Genomic DNA, 22275 nt, shown 5'->3' with positions numbered 1-22275 from the left:
AACGCAAATACGTTCCACGGAACTTGTACACACACGGTAGAAAAAGAGAAGAAAAGTTTCATGCCTCGAAACGGTGCACACGTTCTCGCCAGGAGAAACAAGATCGTGCTAATTTTTTCCACGCGATCGCTCGAGTTCAGTCGCAATCGAGATGCATCCGTGGCCGATTCGTCGATAATTCGCCGTGTGAAATCGCCTTCCATACGGCTTCTATTTTTCGTTTTTCCATCCTACGGGCAAATTTTCCGGCCTAATAATCGACGAATTAACGGGCCCGGCTGTAAATTGGTGTAAAAATTCCGCCGCTTGTTCGAACGTAATTTCGCCCCATTTCGGCTTTCCAGAGTGTGTCGATCAATTTTCCACCGTGAATATCATCCTGCAAGTGTCGAATTATCCTCCTCGAAAATCGGCAAAAATGGATCCCGCCGATTTACCAACTCGAGATTCGTTCGATCGATCGATCGGCATAAAAAAGGAGGAGTTTTAACTCGTGGGGAAGAGGACAGGTGGAGGAGGAGGGTTCTTGGTAAATAAGGTTTCGAGGTAAGCCGTTGTTGACGATTAATCGATTAATATTCGATTTGCGCTGCATCATTCTCTCTCTTTGCTTCTTTCTTCGAAGCGTATAATCGTTTTATCCGGAATCCGATCAATTTCAATGATTTTTCATTTCTATCGTTACAAATATTTTTCGTTTAATTTTTCGATTTAAATTGGAACGCGAATTGTTTAATTTGATATTTAAATTAGTACGTAGATATTATTACATTTCTTTAAATTCGTTTCGTTTTTTCTACACATTCCGTACATTTTGTTTCTTCGAACAGCAAACAGATCTCGTCTGTTTTGAACGGATTAAAGATATTTCTTTTACTTTTTAATCTCGTATAACCAAATGAACAGCGATAAAAGTATCCATAGATGTTTCTTTATCCCTGATTCATCCTATTTATCCCGGGATCACACGCGTTTCTTTTCTTGATTTATCTTCCTTTCCAATTATACCGTCTGCGCTAAACAGAGGGGAATCATTTTTTCGCAATTTTTTCGAATTCGACTCACGCACAATGAGAATATTCCATTTTCTCTTGACCAATCGAAATTTGATCTTCGTTCCTCTGTCGTGATCGACGTTTTCCCATTCCAACGAATAAAATCAATCCCTCGTAATCACTGTCATCTTCACTGTCCGACGTTCTTCGACTGTAAAACGACAATAAGAGACACCTGTCCAGATTTAGCTTTCATTTGCCTATCATTACGCCATCTTTACTTTACTAAAAAAACAAACAGCGTTTGATTCGTTCAAAGGATTCGTCGAAATTGTGTTAAGGGAACACACGTGGTTCGCCTTTTTTCGTCCGTAGCCAAGCTGGCTAAAGAAAATAGTAATGGACGATGAACGAAGGAGAAGAAAAACAAAAGCAATCGAAATCTTAATGGATTTCGTGTCCGTTTCAACTGAAAACTGTTCAACGTTATAGACATGTTTTGATTTCTCGATAAAATGAAAAAAAAAGATAAATGAACGAGGGACGAAATGAGGGGAGATACGCATCGTAGGAGGTGCACATAGTAAGTTTTCAGTGCAGTCGTTCGAAGTTTGCCCCGATTAATTTACACAACGCGACTTCGAGTTAACCGAACTTCTTCGTCGCCGTTTCGTGAATCCATAACTTTCGTCACGATGAATGCCAGCTGTTGGTTTTATCGCTTTTAACACGACATTAACTTCCACGCTATCTGTTGGGAATTATTGAAGAGGAAAGTAAGAATTGAAGTACCTCGATAAGGCCAAAATTACTACCTACTTCATTTGTGAAATTAAAGTACCTTCTTATCTTTCTTTTATTTTTTATTTTTTATTTTTTTTGATTCTATGAAGAGATCGATCGACGTTCGACATGTAATATACATATATACTTACTACTTGTACAAAGATTGCGCGAATAAAAGAGAAACTAAAAATGGAAATTAATTGATCGAAGAATAAAACTGAGTGCTGGCTAGTTTAGTTATAATTATTAAAATGGAAGAAATCGAACGTGAAACGTTTCCAATTATATCGAGTTCCAATATCTGTATAGCATCCTAGACAAAGGAAATGTTATTTCGGAGAACGTTATCGATTTAAATTCCATATTAATGGACCTTTTATTTCTGACATCGCGCGATAACCACATTTTATAACTACATTAACTTTACATTCATCGTACTAATTAATAAGAATACGCTTGTTTCGTGCGTATAATCGTCGAAAACGATGGAAAAAGAGGAAAGGAAAGGAGGCGGATATGCATATGAAGTTCCATGCATGTGAAATTTCGAAATTAAAACGATACAATATCGGCATCACGACATCGATATCAACAATTACTGCGGCACAATCGATGCAATTAAGAATATTTAAGTCAGCGTGTCAGTGGAATATCGAGCGATTCCTCCACCTTGTGTCAATACCGACATCGGGCAAACTCTTTGTCTCGATAGAAATTGAATGAATTTCTCATTAATCGTTCGATTCGATTTTCGGATTTTTCTTTACGAATTGCTATATCGTTATCGCTATATTTCTCTATATAATAAACAGTTACGATATTTTAATATTATTGCATTTATCGCAATTAATTCGAACGAATTATAAATGATATTCTCAGAGAATCGATGATTGTATTTAATAGCCTCTTTGCCGGGTATAAATATGATGTTACAATAATAATTCGACGGAAGTATGCATACATTAGCATGAAAATATTTGATCTCATAAAATAATTCGATGTAGAAACGTTAAGCTGGGAACGTTGTTCTATCGAATTTCACCGGAAAATAAGAAACCTTCACGAACGTTATTCTGAATACCTTCTTTTCCAATTTAGAAGCGATCTGTTTGCCTAGATTAACAGCATGTATTAAGCTTAAGGTAAATACGACTTTTATTGCGGTTTGTGGAAATAAAAGGGATCCGTGGATAAAGTTCCAGGAAATATCGTTAGAATACGTGTTATTTCTAGTTAGGTTTTCCAATGATCCTAACATTTGCTTTTTTTTCATTTCAATTTTATTTCAAAATTATTACAAATACATTCTGACACGATTCTGTCTTCTAGATTATTCAATTTTCCAAAGATTCGCGTACAAAAATATGGTCTTGAGTTTTACGATTTAATTAAAATTCTCCTTTAAAAAACTCGAAATCTCGTAATTTTAAGATTTCCTGCAACAATTTTATCGTTCGTTTTTTCTTTTCTTTAAATACCAAGTGAACTTTTGCGTTGCAAGTTCGCCCTAAGTACAAATCAAACTTTTTAGCCAAGCGTTCGACGATAAAGTAAACCCGGTTTCCATTACTGATCGCTACTGCCATCTGACGGCCGTCTGAATTCCGTTCTTCTCGATGCGGGAAATTTCGATCGATGGGACGACTCTTATCGCAATTTGATAAAAGCAATCGCATCTTTTTCCACCGAAAGAACAAAATATCAGCGACAAAACGCGGGAAGACGGGGGAAATGCCGTCTATCTCTCAAGAAAATTAAGCTCCGAACGCCCCCTCTTATACGCGGCCTCGATCCACGGCGAAATAACTGCGAGTATAAATGCTAACCTCTCTTTTGCTACCGACATCTACGAAACATTTTAACAATTCCACAATTTCGTCGGTAGTTTGTAATTTATTATACCAGTTGCTAATTAGTAGCGCAAATTTGCACACCATGCAATTTGTCCGCCTCACCTATATTCATTTTCTCGTACGTTGATATAATAATTCAAAATTGTTTCTCCCGAGAGTTTACTTAGAAAATTGTCGTCGTATCGCGGCGTAGAACAGATTAAACCGGCGGATATCTATAATCGGTTTATATTTGCTTTACGATAAAACGGTTTGCCACTGCAAGTATAATCGGTCTAGCCAAACGAACCAGGCGTCGCGGAATTTCGCTCTTGTGCACCAACTCTTCTTCAGCCTCGAACAGAAGAATTCGCAAAAAATGAACTCGTGGTGTATCTGCTTCATCGTGGATCGAACAATTGCTTTCTTCTCCGTCTAATCCACGCGTTTCAAAGCCGATTTATATCAGTCTTTTCGATTCTTCGGGATGAAAAGATTTCGACGTATCGTTTAGGGAGCTCTAGCAAAAAAGCTCGAAACCAATTGGAGACCAGGAGGATCCGTTTAAAACGAGCGTACCCCACTCGGCGAGAATTATAAAATCACCGCCAACTGTTTGCGCCAAATATTTGGCCGAGATCGAAATGGCGAGATAGGAAGCGAACGATTCCTCGTGAAGCCTCGTTGTGCACACTTCTCGGGATTCATATTTCAGAAGACGGCCAACTTTCATGTAATTCAAACACGAGAGTTGAATCGTGATTTCAAGAAAGATGCGCCATTACGTAATCCGTGATATCGGCATGATCGCAGGACGCATGCATTCAATATTTTATATTCCATCTACAAGTTTCTCTCTCTCTCTCGCACTCTCTCTCTCTCTCCTTTCGAATATTTCATTTCATCCGCCTTCCGGCATTATCCAAATTCGCGTCTCGTAATTGGGGCAGTTTTTTTCTCACCTACGAATGTAATATTTATCGTCAGTTTTTTTTAATTCGTTAAATTAAAGTCGTTTTTACGTCTGTTAGATTCAAGTATCGCAATAAATTTGAATCGTAATTTAATCCCTCCGGTAATTTTTTCCCGAGAAAAAAAGATTTCGGGGAATTCGTTTTCTCATTTATTATCCATTTCAGTTACGTTGTTCTTTGCGTTTCTTTATTCCTCTCCCTCTCTTAAATCATTCCGCACAATTGTTCAACAATTTCCTCCGTTTGTATATATTTTCCGGTTGGAGTATTTGGCCGTTCAAGTAACCGATGAAATGAGACGCGGCCACAACCATCAAGAAATTGTAATCAAGGCGAACGTCGTGAATAAATTGGCACACGAGAGTTCGACCAATTCATCTTTACCTTAAACCGTTTTAATTACGATTGGACACGGAGCGCGCGGCCTCTAAGCGATAAGTGATATGTACACGTGCACATGGCGTTGACGTCCGTCCATTGAACACTTGTACGAGCACGTGTTCACGAATCAAATAAGTCCGTGGCATCTTATTATTTTCCATTCGAGTGTCCGGTTTATTTAGGAATAGATATTTGATGAAATTTATGACCACCGTTGTATGGAAATTTGAAACCCGGCCAATAAATTTTTCAATTTGTTCACCCGTTGAAAGCTCGAAATTGGCAAAAGTTAAAGGGATTAACGGGGAATTCTCATCTCGCTATTTCAATACGCAAAGTTTTAATCGTATCGCGATTTGTTTTACCGCGCATACACGTACAATTTGTACGTAAACAGAATCATTAAGCTTTTAATCCCAGCAACCTAATGAACACAGTATAACAATGTGCATTGTGAATATTTATCGTACCGCCATTCATGCGTTTCAATCCGCATTTATGAAGATTAATAAGATAAGACATTTTCACAGTATTTAAATATCCATGAAAAACATATAACATTCGTGCAATACGTATCCATAAATAATATATAGTACAACATTCGTAAATAATTTTTCCAAGTATCTTTTCTTTTCCGGGTTTTAATTATTAATTATCGGGTTTACTTTTCGTTATTACTTTTTTTTTTCAGCTCTCGCTCGTTTCATTCACAATTTAAAATCAATAATTGTATCGTACACCGTCTTTTTCATCGTATATCTATTTCGATGCAAAGAATCTCTCATCAGTAATCAAATGATATTCCAGGTTAAGTACCACTCACCTTTTTTTCGAAGTATTTTCTACAAGTACATTTGATTGTTTGAATTTATGCGTGCTAGCAAGCATTCTTTGTCGAGTGCTTGTCGAGATCGTTGGCAGATCGTTCTGTCATTAAACTAGCGATCACTTTTAATTGACGGTTTGAAAAAATGTCGACAGTTTTCAGAATTGTCCTTGACAATTGGAAGAAATAATAATCGAGAAGGTTCAATTTTACTTCGGCGCTATCAAATCCTTAAGCTTTGATCTAAATTGTACAACGAGATTTCGATTTAGAGAAATTTTTACATTCGAACGAGAAAATCCGATCCTGCAAATAAGAAAACAGCATTAAAAAGAGAATTCCAGCAATAAAGAACAGTGAAAAGTGAAGAACAGTGAAAAAACATCAAAGGGATTCCGGTAGTAAAGATAGTGAAAAAGGATATCAAAAAGAAAGTCTATTTAATTTTAAAAATCACAAAGTAGAAAAAACAAGTTTTTGTCATACATACATATATATATATATATCAAAGGCAACAAAAAAGAACGATAATGAAAAAGAAAAAAAGAAGAAGAAAAAATACAAGAAACAATAAAAAGATATTAAATAATAAAACTTAAAAAAAAAGAAATAGATCAACGATTCTCTGGTTCTCCGAATTCCAACAATATGGAAAAATTGTAGTGAAAATACATCTTGGCTCCTATAGGACAAATTCCTCTTGAATTCTGAAAGGGACGCATGGTAGAAATGTGAGAATGGCAGCTTTAGACGTAGCAGAGTGAAACTGCAAATTTGTCACTGTGAAATCGTAACAATATACGTACATACTATACCCGAGAAATAATACATGTAAGTACTTAATGTACATAAATACGAACATAATTCACTGCACGACTCAATGCACCCTACTTTTACTCACGCGTCACAATGATATTAATTCTCTAAAATAAATATCGTTGAACGAGAAATCTTCAACATTTAAACGAAAATTATAACGAATTCAATTTCCACTCTCCTCGGCTTTCAATTAGAATATTACTTTCCCATTCGATCGCTCAGACTCGATTTAGATCGGAATCGATGATGACTCGAGGTGTTGTAAAATTACAACAGCTCGTTGATAAAATTCGATCGAGATCACCGCGATCGAAACGAAACGATTAGAAATACGCGGGGGTAGTCGGTCGCATGTTATATCCGCCGAATGGGGATCGGGGGTCGGTGGGGGTTGCTTCGTAGGTCGCTCATTCTGGCGTGGGTAGAGCAACCTTCGCCAGTAGTATCGCGGTGACGAGCAGACGCGGTTGTCTTTCACCTCTCTCTCCGCCGATCTTTCCTCGGTTTTCGACGCTCAGTGTCCCATTCACTGCCACTCTCGAAAAACCACTTTCATCAATCGTGAGTAAATTATTCCACGACATGTTTCCACCCTTCGCTTTCTTTTTTCTCGTGTTTTCGCAACTTTTCGCGAGTCTCGCGCGAGGAACGTGGAAATTTTATTGGGAATCGGACGAAACAAGAGCGATCATATATATATATATATATACACACGTTCATTCGATATTTGAGGCGCATAGATGGAATTTCTGTTGCTTAATTAGAGAATGAAAATTCCACGTTCGATTAGCGAAACGATCGATTAATTTCTAATATTCCTCTGTCCCTTTATTACACTGTACAAAGAGTATAGGTTTTGGCCGATAGGTATTCCTGCGTACTTTGCAAATAATTCTTTTTTTACCATTAAACGCCGTTATTTTCTACTTTTCGATTATTTTTACTTTAATTCTATTCGCGCTTTTACCAAATTTCTGCACAAATTTCTATTTATAAACACACACGTATACGTATTTATATATGTCTTTCATTCCGCGTATTTATCTTCGACGCAATTTCTCGCCTATATTGATAAATACATCATCATACACAAATCGTGTAAACGTTAACAGTATCGTGTTCGTCTATCGGTTTATATTTTGTTTCGCCTGATCCAGTGTGTACGCAGATTTCGTGCGAGAAGTGTCGCGAAACTTTTATAATCGCTGTGATCGTGTCATCGAATTAGTATCGCGTAGGCCCTCTATTTAACGAGCTTTAAGGGCTCATTAAATTGTGTCGCCAGCCTAAATTGGACGAATCGATGAGCAGCCTAACGAGATTAATTTTAATTACATCGCGCGAAATTGTGCCGCCGATTTAACGTCACACCATTTCTCGCTCCCGCTAATCCCTTTGTTCGCCACTCAACGTAGCCTCCTTCGTTCTATTCAAATCGTATGCAAATGCGCGCCCGCGTCCATACGCGACACTGCGAATTCGTCGTCGTTTTGCGATGAACCACGTTCCAACTGCGCGTTTTACACGGATTACGATTCAACGGATTGTTGCCCAAGACCAGAAGTTGCAAGATGAGAGAGAAATTCCTGCTATTTTTTTTCGCGGCTTAATTTAGAAAAATCCGAAAGATCGTATTGCGCGTTGCGAGGATCGTGCACGAGTGCGGGAATAATATTTTTTGGGAAAGTAATTAGCGAAGTCGTTAGTGAGTGAACGTGTCAACTTTGTGCGCGGGCAGAAGAAGAAATAAAATATTCCGTTTCTTTCGTTGCAAAAATTTTCTCTATATTTTTTCCACATTGTCCATTCGCGGTGCCTTTGTTCCATTTCCTTTGTGATCAATGATATTGCAACGATATACGATTATATTCTCGTATAATCGAATATAACTCCGTGGAAAATAATTCTCCACCGCTCATTATACCGTGTTTGGCCTCCACGCTTCCGTGACGATCAATATTTGGATCGTCGCGATGCTTAAAGATTAGATTATCTCGTATTTTTATGCGTCCTCGGCCCGCGATTATCGGATCGCGCACCTTTTTACGGCCAATTTCCCGCTCTCTTCCCGACGTTTCTTTCCAACTGAAGTCGAATCGATGAAAACGAAGATAGGGAAAAAAAAACTCTTTTACGATTCCCATCGAGAATCTTAAGAAGGCGTAAGAAATTCGCTCGATCTCTCGATCGCTCACGATTTTAATTTATCGTCGAGGAGGGAAGAACCGCTTTGAAAAGACTCTCTGAAATTGCATTTTTTAAAGAAAAATCCTTTCGACCGAGTCGTTTCACCGAGATTTCGCGATATCTCATAATTAGATTTTTCAATTGGTAAATACAATACGATCACTCTCTCTTTATTTCTCGACTCTTGTTGTTAATAGGATAAAAGTGAGTGACGGTCTTCACGAAACCGGAAATAAAAGAGTTGAATTCTCGAAATCAAACGTGAGGCTGGTGAACGTGTGGCTATTAAACTTGCTTATTCGACTCAATTATAAATAGGTGAAACGTCTTTCCTCGTTTAGGATTCTACGCCGTGAAGAAATTGCGCAAAATTTTACCAAAATTTCTAAATACCCGTTTTATAACCATAATTCATATTTATGGAATTTTTATTACCCCTTTCTCGAAGTTACGTCGTTACAAAGGGATCTCGTATAAGTTAACCGAAGTTAGTAGAACATACAACGAATTTAAGTGGCAATTATTTTCGCATCAACACGCGAGAAATTGTACTTAATAAGTCTAATTTTCATACGAATCGGCACGAAATCTCGCGATATCGTTTGAGAAGGAAAAAAATGCGATCGTAACGTTTGATTTTCTGCGATTTGATCGATAACGTAGTTGCTAATTTCAAGATAAAATAAACGGCATTCCGGTGTTAATGCGTAAGCACATTGCGAGCAACGTTACGAAGCAAATTACGACTTTAACGATTATCTCGTGCAAATACTTGGATAAAGCTTTTTAAATTTTTACGTCCATCTCAAACGCTTCGCTTCCTTCCAAAGTATTATCTTAAAAAAAAAAAAAATAGAATGATAAAACGCTTTGATAATTTCTTTTTATTGTTTTAATTCTTCTTTCAACCCTTTAACGCATAGAAAATATACCTAGTATTTAAAATTCTTTACTTTACTTTATGTTGCTTTAATATTATCACGGGAGGAAATAATTTATTATTTAAAAAATTTAACAAAGAAGAATTTCAACGCTAAAGGATTAATTTCTCTTCTTTCATAACTTCTTTCGACTGGCAATATTAAATAATAGTTTAATATTGTTCGTTACGGACACGGATACAAGCGCGCATACACACACACACACACACACACATATATATACATATACACACACTTCTAAATGTCCATTTACTTCATTCGAGATGGTACCTTTCCGTTTAATGGCTTCCCTTAGCCTTAGTCTATCACGATAGGAACCATATTAGAAATAATATCGTGGGAATATGAGTAGCGTGTTCGTTTGCATCGAGCAATAAAAGAACAAGATATCTGGTTTCATGACCGATGAAGAGAAATAAATGATTCGAAAGCTTTGCTTTTTTCTCTTTCTCTCTCTCTTTTTTATTTTTAATCTCCAAGATATAAGCATTCCGTTCATTATAACGTTCTTCCGTTATATATGCACCTCATTTTTTCCATCAGGATATTTCGCAGTAATCGAATCGGGAGCATTATCGTTAACTCGGATAATAAAAACGAATTAAGGGTCTCTTTAAGCGCGTTAAATTTAATCTTCTATCAAGAATACTCGTTTCAATATGTCTAAACGAGGGCGTTCTTTATTGTACAATAACTCAATTTCCCGCCGGATAGAAGAATGCACGATTCGTTCCTTTTCTATATATATATCTATATATCTTCAACATAAAAAAGTTGCGTGATTAAGAGTAAAAGTTTGAACGCGAGAGGATTAACGGGTCTGTGGGAAGATGTAAGTTTCGTCTGGGCGGTATAAAAAGTGAATCCCTAAATCCCTGGGAACAACTGGACTTAGGGAGGAATTCTTTCGTACGCGGTTCACGTAAAAATTTCATACATCGTTTCGCGAGGATTATCCCGCGATGAGAGGGAAACGAGTAACGAGAAATGAAAAGAGGAAAGATAGAGAGAGAGGGAGAAAAAGAGAGAGAGGAAAAGAAAGAAAAAAAAAGGATTTAGAAACGAAGATGAACAAGAAATTTACGTTTAGCTTTAATTTCCTCTAATTGCGCCCCTTTGTTTGTTTGTATAATTTTAATTTCGTTATTCCTTTAAAGCCGACCTAATTTCTTGATCCTCTCTAAAGCGAGACAAAAAAAAAATGATAGGATCTTTTTATCGAGATCGGTCGTCACCATCCGCGCGTGAAAATCTCTCGAGCTTAACTCCACCGCGAATTCTGGCACAACGAGTACAATTACGCACGGTCCCTTGATTATTTTTATTTTACATCGGATTTCTATTCTTCTTCGTCCTTTGTACCGAATGGAACTTCCTTTTCTTTCTTTTCTTTTCTCTCTTTCTTTTTTTTTTACGAGCAAATATTTGAGGGCAACCGTTAAATATTACGGGAGTGAAACAAGACGGGAGAAAACGGGGTGTCTCTTACCGAACAGGGAGGTTCGTAAACGGCGTAAACTTTTTCAACCCTCCGCGTGGATGCTTTTTACGTTTTAATTCACGGCCGACGCGAATTTTAATGGGTGCTCCACTCTCCACCATTTTCCAACCCTTTTCACGACTCCTTACGGATGAAACGTTTGCTTACGACCGAGAATTTACACGAATCTCGAGTAATTAAAGGAAAACTTCATCCATCTTATCGCAACTCCGATCAATTCCGCCTTTAATGTTGTGTTTTAATCACCGCCTATTTAATCGATTTCAACTTGTGCCGTGTCGTTCGCCAAGTCGGTCCAATCAGAAACTTCACGGCCTCCCCACGGAATGTACATGTTTGTTCGGAAACGAACAAATTTGTTTTTCAACATTTTCAAGGAGATCATGAATGATTCATAAGTAACCATCATTCTTCGCTCTCTCGAGGCGATCATGCCGGATGATTGAAACAGCTAGCCGAGTCAGGAGAAATTTCTCGCGAAAAAGAAACTCTAGAAGGGATTTATGGCTATTTCAAGGGTGAATTCACGTTGCGAAGCTTTCACGATTTTCCTTCCTCTTTTCCATGCTGATTTTCGGCTCTCCGCGAAAATTCCACTTTGTCGAAAATCAGATCTGCTTAAACGGGGGAATGGCGGATTTATCGAACGTGATTTTTCTCCGCGGATCTCGACTTGACCCGTATTATTTTCACGTAATAACGTTGACCTCAAAAGAAAGAAAGAAGAAAAAAAGAAAGGAAACGAAAATTTTCCACGACATCGCAGAGGTAACACAGCGTGTGCGGACCATTTCTGTCTACATATTTCTTTCTCAGAGACGTGTAATTTGTACGCAACGTCCCTCGAAGAACATAGCTGCGAAATTTATCCTGCGATTTTCCCCCGAGATTTCGCTTCTCACCACGAATGCAAACTTTCTTCTCGCCGTTTCATCAATGTTGACATTGACCGCCTCGATTTTTGGATAAGGCCAAGGATAATGGACTGTGCAGATTAGCACGGCGGGAGAGAATAGAGTTTTTTTTGTTTAATTTACCCTCGATCATTAATCTACCCACTACTACCCCCACGAAATGATTAATGGCGTCGAGGGGGAGAGTAAAGTTTCTACGTTTTGCGCTTCGACGACGTATTTTCGTTTCGACACGATGTATATTAAACGAAATTACGAAGTAAAATTTTTAACAACGAACAGATCTCGATGATTTATCGGGAAGTTTTCCCCAGCTTGTTCTCCTCATCCCTTAAATAAATGTTCGATGAGTTTATTCGTCTTATCTTCGATCATCCATCTCACGAAGCTACCAATTTCATCCCTTTACGAATGAACAATTTTACACCCCCGCCCTCCCATTCGAGCGAAGTTTCCATCGCTAAATCAATTTTATCTCATTATTCGCGAGAGTATGTTTGGGATCGATAACGTGAAATAGAATTATATCGTTATATGATTTCGAGGAAAGCAAAAGGCGGTGACAAAATTTTTTTGGGATTCAAGCATCATCGACATCCATCCCTGTAATAATACAACTGTGACAGCGGATTTCCATAAATCGGATTTAATAACATTGTCACGGAGGGACAAATACATAAATATGTAAATACGTATAAAAGGAAACCAGGTCGGATAAAATAAGGATACGCAGCCGACTATTTTTCCTCGCGTGATCGAAAACTTACAAATATTTCGTGTCAGCTTGAGCCCACCCCGCACCTCCTCCCCCGTTTATCGTGTAAATTTGATGAAAATGTGCCAACATCCTTTCAACAGGAACAGCTTCGACACGGTTCGGATTACGGATGGAAATTCGAATCGATCGAGAGAGTCTTCCTACGTAATTTGACTGCTGTATTTTTTTCTTTTTTTTTTTTTTTACTCCACGTACTTGGAATTTACGGCATCCCCTTTCGTTTTCCCTGCGTATGAAGAGTACTCTATCGTCCCGAGAATGGAAAGCTCTTCGGGTCGATTAAGTTTCTTAAGTAATCATTCTGAATTTGATAGATTAATGTTGCACGAGACTATCTTGCCAAGATAAAAAAAAGTGGCTTTTGATCAACCTCGTTCCAAGTTTTTCGTGCCTCTTCCCGACCGAACGCCGAATCTCATTTATATTTTAAAAGAGATTTTCTTCAAGGAAATGGATCCTCCATTCCTGGATCATCATAATTTTCAAAATGTCAAAATATTTTGCACGAAAGGGAGGAGGGGAAGAGAGAAAGATAAGAAACTTATCTAGCGAAAAAACGAGCAAGTTTCTCGTCATATTTAAAAGCTCCGTTACGATCCTCGGGGATCACTTTCGCTGAAAGCAAGAATTTGAAACAACACGGATGGAAGAAATGTAACTCGAGAAAATACCACTCTCTCTCTCGAAATTTATATCTTTCCTTTAATGGTGTTTTCTTCAAAAAAAGAAAAATACAAATAACAAATTTATCAACTCCTCTGTCCTTCTTAGATGGAGATATTTCCAGAGGAGAAAAGATATATCGTGAAATAAATTGGAAAGGATCTTTGATTTCCATTACCCGTTTTTTTCCCCTGAAAGAAGGTTCGAGAAAAACGATTAAGGGGTGATATTCATTCGCTTCAATCGTCACGATACGAATTAAAAGCACGAGAACAAGTTCGACGTAATATCGGTGACGAACGCTAATTAGAAAGATCGTCTGATTTCCGGTGATCGGTAACACAATAACGATGACGTTCCTGCAAAATGATTAAAAAAAGACGATCCGATGGCTGGTTAAGATTAATGATGCCAATATTATGAACGCCGCGGCGTTAAGGGACGACACCTCGTTAATCCGTTACGTTTACTTTTCGAATTAATTGTACAGTTTATTGATCAATTAATGTGGATCTTTTATTTAATCTGGAATTTCGAGAAAACCGTGGAGAAAAAAGATTGTATTCGAAATTTGTAATCATCGAGTGTCGAATAATTTTTTTGTTTAAATTGAAAAAAATTTGATATTAATTAAAATTTAGTTAGAAATCAATTAAAATTTACAGATATGTCTAGCAATTAAAAAAAATTGCCGCAATTATATCCCGATATATTTGGGGAAAAATTTATTTAGGAATAGACACTCATTGACACCGTGCTCAATTATTGACCCCTCTTTTCCGGTTCATCAGCTCGATACGCGGGAGCAAATTATTCGATTAAAGTCTACTTGAATCTCCAAATTCAATAACAAACTCCGAGTTTCGAATCGCTTTTCCTCGCGACTTTGATCATTCGACCTGATTTCCGTCCCTCAAGATCGCGATTCCAGTAACTTTCGACGAAACGTTGGATAATAGAAATACAAGTGTCGAAGATGGAAAGGAATTGGAAAGCGAATTTATAAGTGTGGGAAAGAAGTTCGAAGTGAAACTTTGGAATAAATTTGATGGAACGAGTGAAATTTTTAAATTGGCGCTCGAAGTGGTGATTAATTATCTCCCTTACCCCGTTCAAGCAATCAATTAGTATCAGTTGGCTTTCTCCGTGACATCGTAAACCATAAATTGTTCCGTCGAATTAATCGACTAATAATTTTGAAAATCATCGGATCTGTTTCTACGTTTTAAAGAAAAATTGATTCGACGCTATTACAAATTTCCCTTCCAATTATATTAAATTCAAATTAAATTTGGAAAAAAACTTTACACGATGATGTATCAGGACTCGCTATATTTTCGAGAGAAAATTCTGGATCACGTACTTGGATCGTGACAGTTGTATCTAATGAATATCTGTCTTAATTGACCGGCTAATATATATATATATATATGTGCGACCCTGCGGTAAAGCTGTCATGTTTGCTCAAATACTGGTCGCCCACGAAACTTGTGCAAGGCATGAATAGTTTATTTGATTTTCACGATTGTATCGGTGCTTTGTGTAGCCTAATGCCCCCGTGTCGCAAAATGGCAAAGATTCATTTGACCGTGTCAACACGAGCCACGAGTCATGAATCATTCGCTTCTGATCGATGCGAATTTCGTGAAATTGAAAAAAATAGATGGAAAATTTAAAGAAAACAGCTTTACGGGTGTCCTCGTCTCGCTTTCACAAGAATCGCGTCACTTTTTGTGTCGTTCGTTATCGGTAAAAAATAGTTTGGCGTAAATTTAAATTGAATTTAAAAAATCGATGAATTTATCGATGCGATCGCGAGCAAATAGAACGAAGAAGGAGAACTATCGTGGATTGTGCGATAATTCATCGGGAGATTTACGCTGCTGAACAACAGGTCAACGAGGAAATCATTCCAGATAATTTTTCCCGGCTGAGTGGCTCGTGTTCTCGCCACGGAATTCCGAAACGATTTATAGATCTCTCTCCAGTACTCGAGCTCGTCCATGAAGCTCGTCCATCGAAAATCCATAAAGCACCAGAAATGCGGAAGGGGTCAAATTGAAAGAATCGCGTCCATTATTCCACCCCTTTTGGAACTTCAACGTCATTCCACAAAGTTTCCATAACACCTGTCAACGTCAAACTTTCGATGAATGGATCTTTTCGATCCTTCCTTTTTTTGCTTTCTTCCGCCGTTGTGTAACCATTTATCGTAACGACCGATAAACCCTTTACTTTCCACCCATAACACCCTACTTTTATCTTCTTTTCGTTCAATCTTCGTTTTCTCTCCCTTAGAATTCCACGATCAGCAATAGGGAAGAAAAAAGAAATGGGCAAAAAGATTTTCAATCACGAAACAGGAATATCGGCTGTACACGTTTCGTAATTCGATCGGTTTCTTTTAATCCTTAAACGAAATAACGAAATACCGGCCATTACACGCGATAATTAAAATTTTCTCGGTTCGCCACACAACTTTTTCCTCTTTGTCCGCGTAGCCGACACATAGTCCAACCGTAGAAAATCTCGGATAAAAGATACGCAATCAAAACGACCGCGTGATAAAGTGAAAAAGCGCGTGAAAAGAGCGGTATTCGTTCAAATAAAGGGTACGCGATCCAGCCAGGGGGTGAAGCACGAGCTATTTTTTTTTGTCTCTCCATCTATTCTCACCTGCCGGGAGAGTTATTTTATTCCTTTTTTTTTTTCACGAGAAAAATTGGAATTGGTGAAAAATCAACGATGTACAAAAACGGGCCAATAGGATGTGGAAAGTTTCGATTGATAGAAAGGGCGCGTTTTCAAGTGAGCGATTGAATACGGTTCAATCTTGTTATATAATTGTGCGCCGAGTGTTTCCCCCCTGATTGAATAATCTGTTTCGGTGTATCGGGTAGGTTGGATGCTTCGACAGGGGTGGGTGACGTTTCTAGTTTTCGCTAACTCGGTTTCACACGGTGTGGTTAAAATATGCACGGTATTTTCACGAGATGCGAGAACGGATATATCGAATTTTAGAACTTCGTTATTCTCAGCGATAGATGAAATATTAAATACGTTGGTGGATGACACAAGAACGAATCTATCGAATGAACCCCAACTCGTGCCCGGTATTTAAATTTCAAGAGATCCGACCGATGACACCATTTTGAATTTTATTTTTGTTGTCGCGAAACAAAGCTTTGTTCTTCCCTCTCCTTTCCCTCCTCCCTTCCTGCGTTTCGTTCATTTTTCTCACGCTCCCTTTTCATTTCTAGTTTTTCCAGCTTTTCAAATTTATTCCTTCGATTTCTATCTCCCTGGCGAGATGTTGGGATAATAAACGGATTGTAGAACCGTTTCGAAACTGGTTGGAACTTGGCTCTCTAAGAAACTATCTTAACACACTTCCTCCTTTTATCGAAAGTTAAAACACGTTTTTCAATTGAGCGGAAACGGATCGAGGACGATTCTCCCGGAAACAAGCTCCCAGGAAAGAACAAAGCGACCAGTCTCGAAATACCTTTCGCGATAGGATTTCCAACCTTTGATGTTGTTTTGATTATCGAGAATTTACTCGAAATTTCAAACGAATCCATTCGACGACATTCATTTGATCGAACTGTTTGAAACATTTCTCGATTTCTCTCCTGCCTTCGATATATGTTTTCAAGGAGGAAACATCGTTTTCGAAACGATGCATTCCCAATTCGAATTCGAACAACGTTGATTATTAAAGATAATAACTCGCGTTTCCCCCCGCGGCTCTCGTTTAATTAGTCGATAGAGATATTGAAACGTTGTTCGTTATATCGACGTGCAATCTCAATACACGCGAATATCGAATTTTCCCGGCCACAATAAACGCATAAATGTTTCATGGAATAATACCAGGTGTCTAAACAACGGGATCTAGACCAGTGCACGACCATTTTATTGGCAATCATAGAGGGTGGATCGACAGCGTCGAACGGTCAAGAGTAGCTACTTTCTCTTTACGACTACCCTCCCCACTAGGCCACGTCGCACCCTCTTTTGCTACAAGGTTGGAAGAATCTCACGCTCGATATTTTCATAGGGACGATTCCCTAAAGGTCGGCAAACAATAATCGTCCCCGATATCACGATAATTACGAAAACATCCAACGATTCAATTTCGTGCCCCAACATTTCTTTTTCCACGCTCACGTGATCAAAATTATATCCCCTTTTTCTCCCCAATATTTTTCCCTCTCCCTTGGAACGAGCAATCCTTAAAGAAGCTTTAATTAAACGCCAAGATATCATCTTCACGTGACTCTTGGAACGCGGTTTTGTTGTGGTAATTCTAGCAGAATGTATTAATTAAGCAAGGAAACGGGAGTATTCAGGTACCTCCCCTTGCAACGTAACCTTCTTCGACGCGGAGATGGTGTTTTTAATTTATCCTTGTCACGACCCTTAAACCCGTAAATTCATTTTTCCCGCGCCTCAACGACGCATTGCTCAACCCTCGTACGAGACATGGTGGGAGGAGGAGGAGGAGGAGGAGAGAGAAATTGAATTCGATATGCGATTCGACTTTTCACCACTCCGTCCCTCGTCCAAGGATTTCTGTTATCGTCTGGGAGAAATTTCCAAGGCGAAAGCACGAAATTCCGATAATTTATCGAAGAGGAGGAGTCGCGTAGAGAATATTTATCGCCCCCTCGATGAAAGAAATAAAACGTTGAATGTAATTAAGTAGAATTATCGGAATATTCCTTCGTTCGATTTCTTTTCCGTTTCATTTCACGAAAGAGAAATACGGAAATTCGTCTCATTAATTTGTTATCGATACTTGGAAAGAAACGAAAATTTCTCTTGGACAGTCGAGTAAACCTAATTAATCTACCTCCATCGATTCGCCCCACGCTTTTCTTCGCATTTCAGCTCGTCCTAACGAGCCTAAAAGGGTGCTCTTACCAGACTCGACAAACTTGTTCCACCTTTTTCTTTCTTTCTTTCTTTTTTTTTTTTTTTTTTTAAAGGGAAAACTGATTCCGTATCTCTTGTAATTTTTTTTTGCGAAAAGCATTCTCGTCGCTTTCGATCCTCTTAACGCTCTCCGGACCATTTCGTCCTCCATTTTGTAGGGAACACGTCAATCAGGAGAGGCTTGATCGATAGGAAAAATTGCGTGCGAAAAAGAATGACGCTTGACGACCAAATATCGTGACATTTTTCAATCACGTTACAGCGGGTCAGTTTCTTTTTTACTTTTTTTTTTCCCCCCCGCTTTTAGAATATTCATAAATTTCCGGATATCGTTTTAGAAATTTTAACGAATCAAAGAACGATCGCTAATGCGTTTTAATTTATCGCAAATTCGAGGAATCGTTCTCAAGGATATTCCCCTAGAAAGTCAAGCTTTAGACAGAAATTAATGAGGATTAAAACCGATTGCATCACGATAATTGTAATCAGCCGGATGAAAGACGTCCTATTCATTAAGAAGAATCGTTAACCCCCTCTCTGAAACTTATATGAGTTTCAAATGAAATTTTAAATAGGATAACAATTGCAATTACTTTCCCGGAGTTAACGATTTGTTAAACTCCGCGGGATGAAGTAATATCGATCATTTATCATTATTACTTCGATACGATAAACGTTCGATAGATTAGAACTTGGGGAGGGGGAAGGGATTCGAATGTATATTAGCCGAGTAGTTGCGACGAAGTAGTAGAAGCCAATATTGGTCAGACCTGGGCGAAAGTACCGACAAAGCCGTCAAACAAAGAAACAAAGTTGAAAGTTCAGGAAGAGCTGTATAAATATTTGCAAACCAAGTTAACGCTTTTTGACTTCCTCATATCGCGATTTCGAACGGTTTTATCGAATAATCTATCTTCCCCAAATGCAACGTTGATATAAATGGTTTCTTTCACGCGTAGCCTCGATAGAAAACGTATTTTTCACATACACGTGGGAGCGATTTCATTTTCTACCTACGCGTTTTTTTATTGGATGCCATATATAAATTATGTAGTCGTACTTAAAGTTGGAAAAAGGAATTTTACAGAAAAAAAAAATTTAGTTTACAATTTCGAAATAGAAAAAGAGATCGTGAAAAATAATCGTTTGAAATTTTTCGATATGGAAGGTGATAAGTTAGTTGGCAAAGAAGCACGTGTTGGAAATTGAAATTTTCCAAAGTTTCGAATTCGTACGATAAAACATAATCGCAATAAACACATATAAAAAGGGTATAGCAACATTCGTTAAATCATTTTGATTGATTTTCTCGCACGTTTCTCTATTTTTAAAGTAGCGTGATCAACGATGTCTTTATGGCTTTGTTATTTACATTATTTGCTATTACATATATATATCGTTTTTTAATCTAATTCATAGTATAAGAGTGCTTAGTTTTTATTTCTTTCTTTTAATTCAAAAAATATCAAATTCTTTATTGATCTCGATATCATCCTTGATTAAATACGTTTTTTCCCCTACTCTCTAAATAAAATATAATAGGATTCCAATCTTTTCGAAACATCCACGAATGTGTGTATACATATTTATTTTATTCCATCCTTAGACGCTTGAAATGGTATTAGCTTTGGATCCAAGAAAGACCAGAAAATCGGATTTTTTTTTCTAGCAAATATAGAAGAGTGATTCTTTGAACTCGATTTCACAAGATTTTCAAAACTAATTTAGTTCTATCCGGAGATTATTATTCGGCCAAATTTGTGAAGCTGAAGAAGAATTAGTCGCTAAAAGAGTGGAATTATCTATCAAGTTTCAAACATAGCGGAAAAGGATAGGAAAGGAGGAATCAACAAATCTAGATTTATTGTATGTGTCAATAATTTCAGCGTATATACATCTTCGACGATCAAAATCGATACGTGTAGATTTTTTAGTATTAAATTACATCAAAAAAATTGCTAAAATAATAACAATTAAAAAATGGTACAAAAGTTATGATCAACTATTAGGGAAAATAAGAGGGAAGAAAAAAATATTTATCTTTTATTCGTATTTTTAGTTTTCACGGTTTTTGAAGTTAGTTTAATATCTCGATTAATACAAATATTTTCGGACGTAGAAATTTGATTTAATCTTTTACAACATAAAAAGCAAAGTTTTCGCAGTCGATATCGCTCACTCTCGTCGAACTGAAACGGGCAATTATTTATCGAGCGCAATTGAGACTAACGGGCCATGTGTCTGATGTTTGATTATTTTCCTGGCGCCCCAATTAGTGGTCGCCATGCAATCTTACGATACTTTTTTCATAGGAGAAAACGATCATCGGAAGTCGTTAAAACCCTTTTATGATCCCATGATTCGCGCTACAGATACTCCTTCTCATCTCTTTCATATCCAATCTTTCGTTAATTTACCAATATTTTTAGATAGATGTAGATAGATGATTTTTCAATCCAACGTTCGAAATATTTTTTTTTTTCCTCTTCATCCTTGTAATTTGAAAAATTTCGAAATTATTTTTTAGAAGATTAGGAGATAGTTTTTTTCGAAATAACAAATCATTGTTTAAACTAGCCCGTGATACGTTCATTATTTCGTTTCATGCCGATAGTATTGGAAAGAATGGCAGTTGATCATTTCAATTTCACTTGGATGGGGAATCATAAAACGAAGGGGAACGCGTATGTTATCAAAATTTTCAGTCGTGATAATTAATCGATTTTCACCGCGTTTTATTAAAACTTGTTAGCCAACACACGTGTACAACGCCATGCGTTGATGGTCAAGCAATTTATCATTAAAATATCTAGAAAATATGGCGTGGCAAAGATTTCTGTGGTAATTAATTCGTTCAGTAATTACGGGTAAATGCAGAAAAAAAAAAAACGAATATCAGTTTACCTCGATCAACAGAATGAAATATCCAATGAAACTAATTCCTATAAAAAAAATAAGCTTTATTTTTTCTCCACAAATGTAAAAATATCCAGAAAATTATTCAGATAATACAGGCTTTATGTTGGTTCAACTTTACGTAAAAATTAAATACACAAATGATTCTTTTGCAAAATTCGAAAATGGTGAGCATTGAATTTCGATGAAAATTAAAAAGATTAAATACACAAAAAAATACAAAAAAAATTCCAAAACCGAAATATCCCTCGATTCGTTTTCCTTTCGAAACGAAGTGGGCTGATGAAGCGAAACTTTTATAGAACCACGGCACCGAACCACGGCACCGAATAAAAAGTAAATCGATAATCGAAGCTTAAATGACGTTAATGACAATTCAACGCGGTGCATAACACGTTTCGCAAAGCTTTCCAGAAAAGTTAACCACTGAAAGAAATAAGATTTACAAATACGAGAGCAATGAAACCAATATTTTCATTCCCGTAGATTGGAAATTGCACGGAGAATTTTATTAACTGTAATTGTGAATTGAGAAGGAGAGAGCGAGAGAGAACGTTTTTGAGAGATGTTTCCAACACGTTTCAAATTGTAATTTTCATTCGCGTTGGTAGATTGAACAACAGGCTTTTAGTAACAGCTGCAACGGACGGCGGTAACTCGATTATACGGACATTTCTTCGCTCGCTTTCGCGTCACTCTCTATTCCTGAAGTTTGATCTCGTTTTTTCGTTTTTATGCAAACACCCTCGCAACCTAATCCCTCTCTCTTCCCCCCATCTCTCGAACAATGATCGCGATTCGCAAGAGTCATCTATTACCCTCAC

The 22275-nt window shown here is 37.5% G+C and overlaps 1 protein-coding gene and 1 long non-coding RNA gene across 3 annotated transcripts in view; one reads left to right on the top strand and one right to left on the bottom strand.

Moving 5' to 3' along the window:
- Nucleotides 1-127: 127 nt before the first annotated feature.
- LOC108000212 (neuropeptide CCHamide-1 receptor) overlaps nt 128-22275 on the top strand; it is a 29046-nt gene continuing 6898 nt past the window's right edge. Inside the window, exon 1 of one of the 2 annotated variants that reach the window (XM_062083768.1) lies at nt 128-546. The gene's annotated coding sequence lies outside the window, so the exon portion shown is untranslated. Of the gene's footprint in view, nt 547-7017; nt 7175-22275 lie in introns of those variants that run through there. The other variant, XM_017060442.3, reaches the window with a different exon arrangement.
- Nucleotides 4492-6124, bottom strand: LOC133667166 (uncharacterized). The gene is made up of 2 exons (XR_009832380.1): nt 5792-6124; nt 4492-4575 (listed from the first exon to the last, which is right to left on the bottom strand). It is a non-coding gene; the product is annotated as an uncharacterized LOC133667166 (long non-coding RNA).

This window comes from Apis cerana, linkage group LG13, assembly GCF_029169275.1.
Source record: "Apis cerana isolate GH-2021 linkage group LG13, AcerK_1.0, whole genome shotgun sequence".
Classification (NCBI taxonomy): Eukaryota; Metazoa; Arthropoda; class Insecta; order Hymenoptera; family Apidae; genus Apis; species Apis cerana.
The sequence above is the reverse complement of the archived record's forward strand: the minus strand, read 5'-3'. Positions and strand labels throughout refer to the sequence as shown.